The sequence below is a fragment of the Podarcis erhardii genome (genome assembly GCF_964252035.2).
Source record: "Podarcis erhardii genome assembly, chromosome: 6".
Classification (NCBI taxonomy): Eukaryota; Metazoa; Chordata; class Lepidosauria; order Squamata; family Lacertidae; genus Podarcis; species Podarcis erhardii.
The window spans coordinates 24,612,281-24,627,016 of NC_138510.1; the positions used below are offsets into that span (position 1 = coordinate 24,612,281).

General features: G+C 42.8%; 1 long non-coding RNA gene across 1 annotated transcript in view; it reads left to right on the top strand.

Moving 5' to 3' along the window:
• The window catches only part of LOC309345233, a 350,883-nt gene extending 339,754 nt beyond the window's left edge, over positions 1–11,129 (top strand). The window contains exon 3 of the long non-coding RNA XR_014158124.1: positions 11,107–11,129. This is a non-coding gene — a long non-coding RNA (uncharacterized lncRNA). The remainder of the gene's footprint in view (positions 1–11,106) is intronic.
• The last annotated feature ends 3,607 nt before the right edge of the window (positions 11,130–14,736 follow it).

Genomic DNA, 14,736 nt, shown 5'->3' on the forward strand with positions numbered 1-14,736 from the left:
AAAACAGATGCAATATGTAAGCCCCCATATAAAGTGTAGCAAAGGAGTGTGATTGTAAAACAGGGAATATTTTTTTTCCAGCTCTCCTAAAATCTGATCTCAGTTACATCAGCATGTCAGGAATAATTCTACAAATATATATTAAATTCTTCCAGTGGAAAAGGATATGGAATTCAGCAAATCACACAAGTTGCCATTTTGGGTTTTGGGTTTTTTTTTTTGGCTAGTGGACACCTCTGCAATTTTGAGAAAGTATCATGGGTGCGAGTCACAAAACAGCTGCTGTGGGGTGTGGCATAACACAAAATGGCTGCCATAGAGGTATGGCACCTCTTCTTTGTTCAGATTGGAATGGAGGTGATTTTCCAGTCCTGGTATCTAATGAAATATGGGCTAATAATAATAGCAGTGTATGAGGTGGCATGTTTAGTGGAGGAGAGGCTGAGCCAGTAGCAAACCAGAACTGAGCAGAGAGTGCAAACAGTCTCTTGTGCATTGTGGACTTTTGAAGGGAAATATATACCAAGATGTTCTATGGGCATCATAGGAGGTTCTGGTGAATACAATAGTGCACAATGACATCATGCTGGTGAACACTGGTGAACATCTTATGGAAAACAGGAAGTGGATGCATTTAGCGTGAAAGACGAATGGGTCTTTGTGATGAACTTACTTGATCTTCGTGTCCTGAATTAATGTAAAGATTAGACTAATGTGGGGAATGCATCGTATTTCACCCTTCTCCCAATGTTGTAATGCTGCCTCCCCCTCAAAAATGTATTTAAAATGCATATTGAAATGTGTTTCTGCTTTTTGAGAGAAAACACATTTAGAAATAATAATATATGGAGAAAAAATGATTAAATTACATATTTCAAATGTGAATGATTATGCATGTTAATTTTTCTTGCTTGCTTGCTTATTAATGCAGAAACAGTATAGAATGGACTTAAGAGTGAAGATGTGTGAAAGGGGCACAGACAGGAAACAAATCGATCTGTCCATCCCTGTCCTCTGGTTTCTGTGATTTTACTGGTTATACACTTTCCATGCTTATCTTGCTAGCCAAAAGAACAAGTTTTCCATGAAAACTGAGATGATCAGACTGCCGAATTCCCTCCCCATTACCAAATTTCTGTATTCCCTCCACACTTCGACGGAACTGCAGAATACACATGGCCCTGCACATGAGATCACAGAATCACAGAGTTCTTAACAAGCTGTGGGAGGCATCCAGTGCATGAAAAGATTTATGCTAGTGAAACAATACTTTCTACAAATATGCTCTGGAGGGTTGGTGGTGGGGGGAGTACCCCAGGGAGCAGAAGTGAGAGGAGGGGAAGTCCTTCCCCGCAGCTGTAAATCCTTGTGCTAACAGGAGTTCCTAAGCACTACATGGGATAAAAGCCTCTAGTTTGTTAAGGGTAACTGGTAATTGTAGCTCTGGAAGGGCTAAACTACAGTCCCCAGGATTCTGTGCTCTCCTAACAGAGGTTCAGACCTTTTGTACAGTGGTACCTCAGGTTACATAAGCTTCAGGTTACATACGCTTCAGGTTACAGACTCCGCTAACCCAGAAATAGTGCTTCAGGTTAAGAACTTTGCTTCAGGGTGAGTACAGAAATCGTGCAGTCGTGGCGCGCAGCAGCAGGCCCCCTTAGCTAAAGTGGTGCTTCAGGTTAAGAACAGTTTCAGGTTAAGAACAGTCCTCCGGAACGAATTAAGTACTTAACCTGAGGTATCACTGTACTAACTTTCAAATATTTCTTTAATAAATTTCTTTGCCACCAAGCTTATTCAGACAATTAAGAAAAACATTTTCTGTAACAGTCATCTGATGATCTGTTTTAATTTTGTGTGTGGTGTATACCGTTTTGGTATTTTTACTAAATTGGGATACAGTGTATACCAAATATTTCTCTCTCTCTCTCTCTCTCTCTCTCTCTCTCTCTCTCACACACACACACACACACACACGCACACACACACACACACACACACACACACACACACACACAGATGCCAGGCTTGTTGAAAGAGCAGAAGATTGGATAGATGAAACCACAGCTGCATCTTCTCCATTTTTGCCCATGAATGTAAAAAGCGATGCTTTTTCAGGATGCAAAATGGCAACCATGGCTAGCGAGCCACTGCTCCACTAAATTTATCTTTTTGCATGATATTTCCACAGATGATCAAATGTTCTCTTTGGGAAAAGAATGGCTTTTAAATTTACCCTGTTCTTAAGAGACTAGAGGATAAAGGCTGGAGCTGATCACATTTCCTGGTAACTGGAGCTTCATATCTGTAACTGAATTGGCTTCTGCTATGCTGAAATGATCAACCGGACAGAAAAGAGCAAGGGGAAGAAACATGAGCTTCCAAATGTACTTGGGATGGCTGTACCTTGGAAAGCGAAATCAGAAACTGTTCAAATGCATTTAATATGGTCATAATTCCAGGTCCTATGTATGATCTGTTGCAGCGATGCAGAAGTTTGCTTAAATTCTTTGTGGGGAGAAGAATGAAGAAGGGGGCTGGTGGGAAATGAACTGGCTGGTGCGGAACATCTAATTGTTTTAATCATGCTTGATACTAAACTGTGAAAGTGTAATTAACTTAAGAAGTCAGTCAAGAACAATTAATAACTGCAGTGCTACTGGAGTAATTTAAATAGGAGCTGGGAGGACATAAGAATGACCGACACACCAGGCTGCTGGAGAATGCGAGGGGTGGGTGGGTAGTTAGCTGACAAAATTTTGGGAGTTTTTTTAGTTTTGGGCAGTTTTTGAACTTTCATTTCAGTTCAAACTGATATGTTTTTGGGTGTTTTTAAATTTAATTTAATTTAGCTGATACAGCTAACCCCCCAATCAATTATAGATATTGAACAAAAAGCACAAGTAGCTTACTATATTAAAAAATAGCTTACTGGATCAAAATAACTCAAACCCATTAAAAAACCCAACTATTGCATTCCTGTTCAGCTTCATGCTCCAAGAATATGTAGGGCAGAAAAGGGAAGGTGGGCTGGCAAAGGAGACTGAAAAAACTTCTGGACACTAAAGGATGCAAGGACTGTACTCAAACAAAGGCAGCTAAAATTTCATCCTGGTTTGCATGTAATGCTAAGTGAGGAACCAAAGTGGACAATTTTCCTCATCTGTATGTGCAAACCAGGTCACTATTCTGCCCATCAGATTCATCAGTTATATCTGTTATTATTATTATTATTCTATACCACTTTACATTTTTAAGAAAATCCTCAAAGCAGTTTACAGCATATTAAACATCAATAAAACAATGCAGAATCAAACATTTCTGAAGAAAGTCAAATATAAAGTACACAGTCAAAGCAACACAATTAACAGGAAACCAAAATACCATCTCAAAGATTTCAAAATAAAACATTACAAAGGAGGTCAACTACAGAATACATATTTAACACAAACAAAGTTAACAACAACAAAAAATCTTAAACATTTCAAAATAAATCATTGCTAAGTGAAGTCAAATATAAAATGCACATTTAAAACAGCATAATTAACAAGAGAATAAAATATAAGCATGACACGGCTGTTTGGCAGGAACAAAAAGATCGGGCAAAAGAATCCAATTATTAGGATTTGTTGTCAGGCATAACAATATCTACTGCAGATTTCTTCGCTCAGTGTGAGCCGACATGGCCAGCTGTAGATTTCCACTAGAGTTTCGATCTATAGTGATGAAGTAACAATAACAACAACAATAACAATAACCCACTAGCACATTTGCAAAGCTAAGCAGGGTCCAGTGTAGTTTCAAATTGGATGGGGGGACTGTGTGTTGAGATTCCTGCATTGCAAGGGGTTGGAATAGATGACCCTCAGGAACCTTCCAATGCTACAATTCTATGATATGAACCAATTACATTACTTATTATCTGTGCATACTTTGCACACCATAGTCAGGTTACCTCATGGGATCCCCCCCCCCCTTAATAATGCAGAACTTTGGAAAAGCAGTTACAACGTATATTTGTTGAACGTGCATTTTTGATCAGTGTCACACTGCAACATGGGATTTGCAGCAATTATAGTCCGGAACAACCGAATGGTTTTGCAGCCCAGAGGGAAACAGAAGCTGAAGAGCTGCTGGTGTTAAGTGCATGTCTGAGCAAGAGGCCTGTGGGAGCTCTGTGTGTGAATGGGTCATAAGTACCATACATATAAATCTAACAGCTGGAACTGATGTAGGATGGATTCATTTGCATGCGCCCTAAAAAATAATGAGAACACAGATACAGAAGGAGTGTTGCTGCAAAATGAAAGCATGGAACTTCCCAAATGAATGTGCAGCCTTTGATTAAAATATAAGGATAGCAAACTTTGGGCGGTCGTCTTTGATCAGGATGCATTCACAAGAAAGAACATATGATGAGTCTGTTCAATTAGGCCAATGGCCCATCTAGTCCAATGTCCTGTTCTCATCGTGGCCAACCCAGATATCTATAGGCAGTGCTTTTCCCCCCAAAATAGAAAAAAGTTTAGGGGTACAGTGGTACCTCGGGTTACATACGCTTCAGGTTACAGACTCCGCTAACCCAGAAATAGTGCTTCAGGTTAAGAACTTTGCTTCAGGATGAGAACAGAAATCATGCTCCGGCGGTGTGGCGGCAGCAGGAGGCCCCATTAGCTAAAGTGGTGCTTCAGGTTAAGAACAGTTTCAGGTTAAGTACGGACCTCCGGAACGAATTAAGTACTTAACCCGAGGTACCACTGTACTCTCATTTTCCTACTCATATTGAAATACCGCCCCTCAATGAGGCCAAACTTAGATTCACAAAATGTTTAGGGGTATGCGTACCCCTGCATACCCCAGAAAAAGCACTGCTTATAGGAGATATGGAAGCAGGCCCTGGGATCCCCACTTGTGATTCCAAGCATTCAGAAGCATCCTGTCTCCATCAATGTAGGTAGAACATAGGCAATGTAGCTAGTAATCATTCATAACTTTATCTTTCAAGGATCTTTTGAAGCTATCCAAGTTGCTCACCATCATTAATTCTTGTGCGAGAAACTCCGGCACCTTATTTCTTCAATTACATTTATATACCACCTTTTCCTCCAAGGAGTTTGGGATGGTGTGCAAACTTTATCCTCACAACAACCCTGTGAGGTGGGTTAGGCTGGGAGAAAGTGACAGGCCCAAGGTCACCAGTGAGCTTCGTTGCCGAGTGGAGATTTGAACCCAGGCCTTCCAGGTCCTAGCCCATCCCTTTAACCACTACACCATACTGGTTCTCATGACAGAATAGAAGAAAGGTGTATTCATATAGGAAGTACTCAGAAGCAATTTATGGCATCGGGGGGGGGGGGGGCAGCACATACAATCCTCATGCTCAAGCCAATGCATTCAGTCAACAAGGCTGGTCTTCACCATCTCCTCTTCCTCCTCCTCCATGACCTCCCATTGCCGCTGCATCTTCTATTTGTCCTAGCAGGAAGAGGGAAGAATAAGAGTTGCAAGTCCCCTTATAACTCTTATTTGCCCCTCCTCTCTCACAAACTTCCTTTCCCACACACCCCACATGCCACGGTTTCCCCCCTCTTCCTGGATAGGCTGCCTCTGTTCCCTCTTTGCAGTGCTCTGAACCATGAAATGAAACAAAACAGCAAGCCCCAGCCACAAGAAAACAACCAGTTCATAACCAAAACCCTGACAAATGGAATCCTCCACACCCGTCACGGGCTGCACAGAAGCTTCAAAATGTTCCTTCCTTCAGTCTCCTGCTCCAAATAATGACTCTTTACAATTCTGCTCTGAAGATCAAGAGATGCCATCAAGCTATTCTGGAAAACGGCAGACAGAAACCAAACAAAAACAGACTCCAGATGGAAGATTCTTATACCCTGACGCTCTGAATATCTCTGGGGTATCAGTGCAATAGATGACCATTCTTCAAAAGGTTATCTATTGCAGCTATAATTTTACATGGAAAGCTTGCCAAATTCTCCATGACTGATTTACATCCCTTCCTTTGGGGCCTTGTCATTTATCTGTGGGGTGGCTTAAAATATACGAAACACTTCCTTGCACATGCTACCTTGCACATAAGTATTGCGCATGTATTACCTCATATTCTTATTTTATTTAACAAAATTTGCATACCACTTGATTGCAGTAGAAATTCACTGATCAGACTCGGGTCAACCTCAAAGGGTTGTTGTTACCAGGTCTTGGACCAGGGTGGGGGGCAGAAGAGTTGTTGCACTGAGTTCCTTGAAGGATGGGCACAATATAAAAAAATGATTCTCTCTGGTACAAGATATGTCATCTTGATCGTTCTCACATTTTCTAGAGACGTTTCTCAGCAAAAAGCGGGAAGGATTGTTTTCAAACAACAAAGATGCTCTTCTCTGTCGCTGAGTCTTCTCTCCCTCAACCTCTCTCTCTTTCGCCCCACAATTTTTGATTTTGATTCTCCCTCACTGACAGCTCCTGCCTGGAAGCCTACGCCGGGGGGGTGGGTGGGTTGGTGGGAGGGAAGACAGGACAGAAGGACGAGGCAAAGTGGAAACATTCTTTGACTAAGTGGGCATTAAATGTAGTCTAACAAGCAAGTGATGCCGTGTGACTGGAGAGAGGCCGAAAGTTAAAAAGAAAGAAAGAAGCTTTTTTCAATATGAGCATTCATGTAGTTTTGACAGGAGCAATTTATCACCACCATGAATGGAGGGCTTTTGCTTCCACCGCTGAAAGGCAGGCTGGTTAAACTTTTACCTGCCTCTCCGAATGGGGTGGATGAAGAAGGGCTGACCACTCAATCCTGTGATGTGCCTTTTTGAGGAGGCAGGCAGGCAAGCAGGGGGGACTGTGGAGGAGGAAGGGCGCTCCGTCCCTGAAACAGCTTGTGCCCATCCGTTCTGGACAGAAAGAAACTGTGACAAGGGGCAAGAGGAGGAGGGGAAAGGGAGCACATTTCCTGAGGCCTGGAATGCTGTTGGCATTCTGTGGGAGGGCAGTAGAATTTGATTGAATGTAGATAGCTGCAGCGAACAGAGCTCACCAGGGATGGGTAGAAAGCAGCGAATCTCCCTGGAGTTTCAGAAACGTATTTGGCAGGAATATGGCTGGGGATGTGGGCTGAAGGCGCATAAATAATCTTCAGTCAGCTGCATAAAGTTCTGTTTGTGTGCATGTGTGCTGGAGGAAAAACCCAACCATTCGTTAGTTCATTTACAGGTGTACGGTGAAAAAAGGTAAAAGGAAAAGGACCCCTGGATGGTCAAAGGTGACTATGGGGTTGCAGCGCTCATCTTGCTTTCAGGCTGAGGGAGCCAGCATTTGTCCACAGACAGCTTTCCAGCTCACGTGGCCGGCATGACTAAATCACTTTTGGCACAACAGAACACCATGACAGAAACCAGAGCGCACGGAAACGCCGTTTACCTTCCCGCCGCAGCGCTACCTATTTATCTACATGTACTGGTGTGCTTTCGAACTGCTAGGTTGGCAGGAGCTGGGACAGAGCAACGGGAGCTCACCCGGTCACAGAGATTCGAACCGCCGACCTTCTGATCGGCAAGCCCAAGAGGCTCAGTAGCTTACTTCCTTACAGCATTTCTACCTCACTTTCCCCAAAATGTCCCCGTGTGGCAAACAAAGAGAATGAAGCGCAACATATGAATAGAGAGAGCCATGTGGTGTAGTAGTTAGCGTGCCAAACTAGGGCCTGGGAAACCAGGGTTCAGATCTCCACTCAGCCATGGGAAGCTCAATGGGTGCCTTGGGCCAGTCACAGCCTCTCAGCCTGACCTACTGCACAGGGTTGTTGTGAAGATAAACTTGGCAAGGGAGAGAACTATGTATGTCACTTAGAGCACCTTGAAGGGGTATAAATGCAATTATCCCTGCTGTATGGATCCTCTTATTCCTGCCTTTTTCCTTCCTACCGCCCACCATTGGAGTTCATCTAGCCCAGGGCTTTCCAACTTTTCATACCAAGTGGGGCATAAGAGTACACAGAATATGCGGGCCACACACTGACTTGTCATGTGGGGAAGGGGAGTGAGGAAAAAAATTGATGTCCCCTCCCCAGCCTTCACTGGGCTTTGGGAAGGAGGGACGAGGCTCTGGCAGGGTCCTAGAGCCTTCCCACCTCCTTCCCAAAGCTGGGAAAGCACCAATTAGTTTTGGGAAGGAGACAAGAGGACTCTAGGATCTTGTCCGAACCCTCACAACTCTTCCCCAAAGCTCAGCACCTCACTTACCCAGCTTTGGGAAAGCAGTGCAAGGGTTGGGAGGGGTGTCAAATGTTGCTGAGGGCCACCAAAAATGCCTCAAGGGCCACATGGACCATTCTGATTTTAGCCCCTACTTCCCTTCAGTACATTCCTCTGCCAGCTGGCAAAGACATCCTAAAACCCACTTAGCTTTCCACACCTCCTCCTCCTGCTTTCTCTCAAGATTTTTTTTTATTGTGACTTGCATTCCTCTTCCTGTTCCAGATTTTGACACCCCACTTTTAAATTTTTCATTTGTCTACATAATATCTAGCCAAACAGTTGACATTTTAGGAATAAATGAAATAAAAATGATTCTATGGGGAAGGATTTTCTTTTTTCTTTTTAATGTGGATGACTCGATTGCAGATTATACCACTTAAATTCTGTCAGGGAACTGCCATCGGAGCCAGAGGGAGAGGGAGGGCTCCAGAGGGATTACGGAGAGTGTCCCAGGAGGGAGAGAAGCAGCCCATCTTTTGGGGAGGGAAATCAGCGTAGCACCAGTGGAGAAGGGGGGCAGATGGGGGAATCGGCGAGGTGGCTCCATGACTCCTCACCGGAGACCAGCGGGGAGAGCACGGATCCTGCGCTGCCCACACCCTCCCAGCGCAGGGAGAGTAGGTGAAGACTAGGCGTCAAAGAGCTTCTTTGCTGGAAGAAGTTCAAGAAACGCCCACTGACGGATTCTGCCAGCGATTGAGACAGCCACGGGTGAGTGGCTGTCCAGACAGAATAGGGTTCACCCAGGTAACTCAGCCAGGTGTGGCGACGACTTATGCACGAGCAACCCCTAGAACCATTACAAATTCATTAAGTTTTTTTGTATTTGTCTTTAAATGTTTTATTCTTAGAAACAACTCTGGAATATGATTGAAAGGTGGTATAATTTTTTTCCAAATAAACAAACAGCCAACTAGGCTGATTGTTGACATTTTGGAATAAATAAAATTATAATCTTAGAGAGGAGAATTTGGGGGGAATCTTCTGGAAAAGGTTCTAAAGAAAGTGTGAATACAGATCAGTGTATATATTTGTGTAATATTGTATGGCTTTTGCTGTCCTAGGAAGCATCTCACAGACCATCAAGAGTTGTCTTACCCCAGTGAAATTTAGACCAAGAAGAGGTATTGAACTTTGGCCATGGTTTTCAGTATGTAATCTTCAAAAAGATGTTCTGAGTCACCATCATGGCTGAAATTTCATCCTCCTGAGCAAGTCACATGAAGACCAGAGGGAGCAGGACACTTTCATCCTTCTGAACCAGTAGTAGCAGCCTAAGAGGACCAGGTTTGACTTCCTTATCCTCATAATTTGTCACATCATAGTCCCTTGGGACTATAGCATGGGGTTACCCAAGCCTGATGCCCTCCAAAACATCAACCTTAGCAAACACAATGGGCTGGATATTTGCTGTTAACTTGACAAATACTATTATTTATTTTCAGACCTTTTAAAAAATTTAGAAGAGCATCAGATTATACTGGGAAACCTCTTTGGAAATGTAGATGGCTCTAAATAACGTTCCCCGTGACCCAGCCCTCAAATCCTATGGTGCATTATAAGTCTATAGGAAGGTTTCCCCCCCTGCCATTAATTGGTGATCTTCAGAGTCTGAAATAGCATTTCTCTTTCCCTTTCCCCATTCTTTATTTCATTATCCCCAGTTCAGTACACATCACTGCAATAGGAAGCAGACTGGTTAGCTATGTTAAAAATTATTTAAATTAGGGAGGGATATATGGGTAGTTAAAGACCCAGTCTTCTATTCTTCTCTAATTATGTATCAAATTGCGGTCAAATTATACCCAAATGTAAAAGTAGGGGTCAACCTTGAATTTTGCATAGGGAATTGGTAGGAGGGAGGTGGAACAGAACAGGTGGCACTAGTGGACTTGAACTAATGCAATATGAAAGCCAACCACTATTAAGAGGGGGAAAAACCCCTCCTGTGTGCCACTTTGTTCTGACAAAGTGTCTCAGGCAGCAATTTTATACAGCCTTACCTGGGAGTAAGCCCCATTGAACTCAACTGGGTTTCCTTCTGAGTAGACATCTATAGGATTACACTGTGAGACTCCCAGGTTGTTATTATGTTTCTGATGTCCTTCTGGCTCTTCATTATAGATGCATGTTTAACAGAAATGAAAGGCATATAGTGAAACAATATTCGTGTGGAAAAGAGTCGGGGATGTGTGAGTTTTCATCCCCAGTGTCCAATGCATGCATTCAGTGCAAAGGGAAAAAATGTATGTACTTATCTTATTTTAATTATCAGGGGGGATAAAAAGAAAATCAGGCACAGACAATGCCTCTGAAACACAAGAAGATAAATTTGTGGAAGACTAACGAAGGAGAACTAGGCTACATAGTGGAACTTTTACAGCTGGCTGGCCTACAGCAATGGCATTGGGAACCTTGGTGAGAATTATTTTTGATATGAGCTGAATGGGTGAAAGTTGGGTTGGGTTGGATCAAGCAACATGTTGGGAGTTCAGCACTACATGTGCACCGTATATTTAAAGCGCCATCCAAATCTCTATCTACATGAGGGAGGCACATATTTCACCTTGTATCTGTACCTATTTTTTTAGCTAGTGTATTTTTGGAGAGTTGAAGTCACAGAGCTCCTTGAATAATAATAATAATAATAATAATAATAATAATAATAATAATAATAATAATAATTTATACCCCGCCCAATGGGACGTACCTGACGTGCAATCTCATCTCGAAATATGAGAAGCTTCCTTGAATCATTCCAGATTCAGGTAGGTAGCTGTGTTGGTCTGACACAGTAGAAATATATATACAGTGGTACCTCAGGTTACATATGCTTCAGGTTACATATGCTTCAGGTTACAGACTCCACTAACTCAGAAATAGTGCTTCAGGTTAAGAACTTTGCTTCAGGATGAGAAAAAAAATCATGTTCTGGCAGCGCGGCGGCAGCAGGAGGCCCCATTAGCTAAAGTGGTGCTTCAGGTTAAGAACAGTTTCAGGTTAAGAATTGACCTCTGGAAAGTATAAAGTACTGGACTTTTTTTTTTTTTAAATTAAAATATATTTCTATTGAATCATTCCAGTTCACCTTGTAATTCAAGGTACACACAGAGTCAGTGCTAAAGAGAGAGAGTGCACATTGCATCACTGCTGTTGTGCACAATTGTTTGAAATATTGAAGGTTTTGTCTGAAATTTGAAAGAGATCATTCCCCCCCCCATTAACATTTTTACCCTAGATTTGTTTCTCTTTCTTTTCTTCCTAGGGATGTGTGTGGATGTACAACAGAACCAGCTCTCAATTGAATTAAACTTGCCGTACAGCATTGTATGAGGTGCCCTGTGTGTTTCTCAGATTGATAAAACTTAAAGAAGCTGCAGTGGAAGATGGACAGGGAGACATGGTGAGACTCAAATGAGACGTCTATATGGCTAAAAAGTGCAGTTCACTTGAAGAGTATGGGATGCATCAAAAGGCTCAGTCTATTTCATACAAAATATTGAGCTTTCTCAGGACCTCTGCAGCCTACAAACATGCACATGCAATGTTAATAATTTCTTTGCAGAACAGGGTGTGATAACAGCAGCTCTGAAAGTGGGACAGGCAAACTCTCACCACACTTCTGGGGTGTTCATCATAATGAACTGCCGGTGGTGAGAATTATGTTGATTTATTCCTAGGCGTGGGACATGAACCCAGCTCCTATCTTCCCACTGAATCTCTTTATAGCAAGTCGACATGAAAAGCTTAATGCAACGGACCAAATCTGGCATCTTTTCCATTTCTACTTGAATCCCTTCAACTTTCTTAGCCTCCTTATTTCTTAGTCCTTACCTTGTCTTCAGCTTTTGAAATCTTGAACAAAATGGTCAAGTTTTAAAAACGCACCGGTCCAAATTTTGCAGCCTTGCACCACTAAATGTATGTGCAATGGCCACAGAATCATTAAGTCAGAGGATTGTAGAGTTGGAAGGGACCCCAAGGGTGATTCAGTACAACTCCCTGCAATGCAGGAATCTCAGCTAAAGCATCCATGACAGATGGCTCTCACGACTCTGCTTGAAAACCTCCAAGGAAGTGTTGGAAGCGCCGTGGGGCACCTCACAGCCCCCAGATTGAGACAAACCTCTCTGGGAGTCTTCCTCAGGAATGCAGCACAGGACGGTCATAACTCTTCAGTTCCGTTGCACAGCAGTGACACATATCTGAAAGTACGTGCACACTCAAACAGGAGAGTAAAGCTGGAAGCTTTATGAGGTGTGGCATCTAAGTACCATAATTTATTAAGCAATATATACAGGACAAAGCAATCATGGCATCCTCTCACATCTTCTTCTTCTTCAAGAGAGAGTAAAAGTACAAAAGTACAATACAACGGAAGGGATAGGGCTGCCTTCCGTTTCCCACACTTTCCAATTATGAAATGTAAACACAGACATGTGATGTAACAATCACACATCCAGCAACAGGAGAATGAAAATGCTGACATCAAGGAGAGTCCACCACCTCTCTTGGAAGTCTGCTCTGTTCCACTGTCAAAAGTGCTCTTACTGTCAGAAAGTTCTTCCTGTTGCTTAGTTGGAATCTCCTTCCTTGTAACTTGAATCCATTGGTTTGGGTCCTATTTTATCCTTTCTGAGAGAAGGCCCAGCCGGCACTGATTGGCCAGTTGAGCCCTCCACCAGGAGGAGGCCCACCCAAAAGTCCACCGGACTGGCCAATCACCGCAGGCAGTCAACCAGACCCCTGTCCCCTCACTGGATTGCTCCAAGGCCCATGGTCAGACCACAAAACTTCCCACCATCAAGCTAAGCTGACTATACAAATACCTGCAAAAATGGGAGTAAAATAAGAGAACAGATGTGCTCTTAAACACATCAGATCTCACACAATCTGTACCTAAGAAAGTGGGAGCAACACCAAAATGTTACGGGTACACTCTCTTGAGAGCCAAGGTTGGCTGGAGTACCTTGTGGCATGTTCACTGCTGTAGGGTCTTGACTCACAGGTACCCAGAGGTAGAAAACAGAAAGTAATGCAGTTTTAATTATGCCTGTGATTTATCAGGTGCAAAACTGATCTGAAAGTGTTTTTGTTTTGTCTTTGGCTAGGTACATATGACCTCCTTCCATTAAGAATAATGGGAACTGTGCTTTACCATTCACAGGGCCACAATTTTGAACACCTTTAACAAACTACAATTTCCAGGATTATTTGGAGGAAGTCACGTGTTTGAAAAGCCCTTTAAATGTATGGTGTGTACACCATATTTGCCCTGTGGTGCACCGAGAGTCAATTTGAAAAGCCTCCTGGTCTTTCAGAATTTGGGGTCTGGGCTTGACTCTCTTTTCTTATGCTACCAAAGCAGAGGTTCCAGAGGGGGAGAGGGGGGAAAATCCATTTGCATCCAATCCACTGAGCATTTTTAACTGCTGAAACTAGTAGACCAAATGAGTTTATTAGATTATCATTGCGGAAGTTAATAAAGAATTAATTTCTCTTCGTGTGACATCCAGAGGCAGTTATTTCAGTGCCCTGTCCATTTACACAAAGCCAAGTATTTGTCAAGTGTCAAACTCAATTCCCATGACCCATGCCTCTTCAATAATTCTGGATTAGGGGTAGCCTTAAATGACATTACAAAAATTTTATTCCAAGATGCATTGACCTCCCGGGACTACTCAGGAATTTCAGGTTCGTGAAGGTTATACAGTCAGCAAAAGCATGCTGGATAAAAGATCTGAAATGAAGGAGACTTCTTACATGCAGTATATTTTGGGCAGTGGAAAAGATCATATAGGAAGACAAAGACAGAGACTTCTCTTAGGATGTATTTAGATCTCTTTTCCTCCTTGGAAAATGCTGCAGTTAATGCCATCTGCATTGCAAAAACTCCACTTGGCTTTATGGAGTTTCCATGTTCTCCGACAAAGCAAATGCATTTATGCAGCATCTCATTCTGGCTGATGGAAGGAAAAAAGGGGGGAATGGATGTATTAGGGAAAAGAGAGAAAAGGCAGAATGAAGCCATCAATATCTGTCATGGGAACTAAGTGCTGTAAAACATCACTACTCTTGGGAGATGGGGGGGGGGGAATGGAGTTGGAATTCCCCCTTCTAAAATGCAGATAAACAATAAGAGTTTTTCTAAGAACTTTTAAAACTTATCCATATGCACAGGTGAAAGATGCTCTACTGATGACTTTAAAGCCGGTGGTCAGTAGATTTCTGATAGGGTTAAAGTGGCATTTCCTCTTCCCTACCTCCACATCTTGGAACTAGCTCATCTCTTTCTCTGGGATATCCTAGATCGGGGAAAGGGAGACACCTGCAGCCTGGGGGGCCTTATTACCTTCTGGTCAACTTTATGGGGGGCCATAGGACAGAGGTGGCCATAGTCAGTGTCAAAAGTGGGCAGAAAAACTCATGTAAGTTTTGCCTTTGCTGGTTTTGACAGGCACTCACCTCC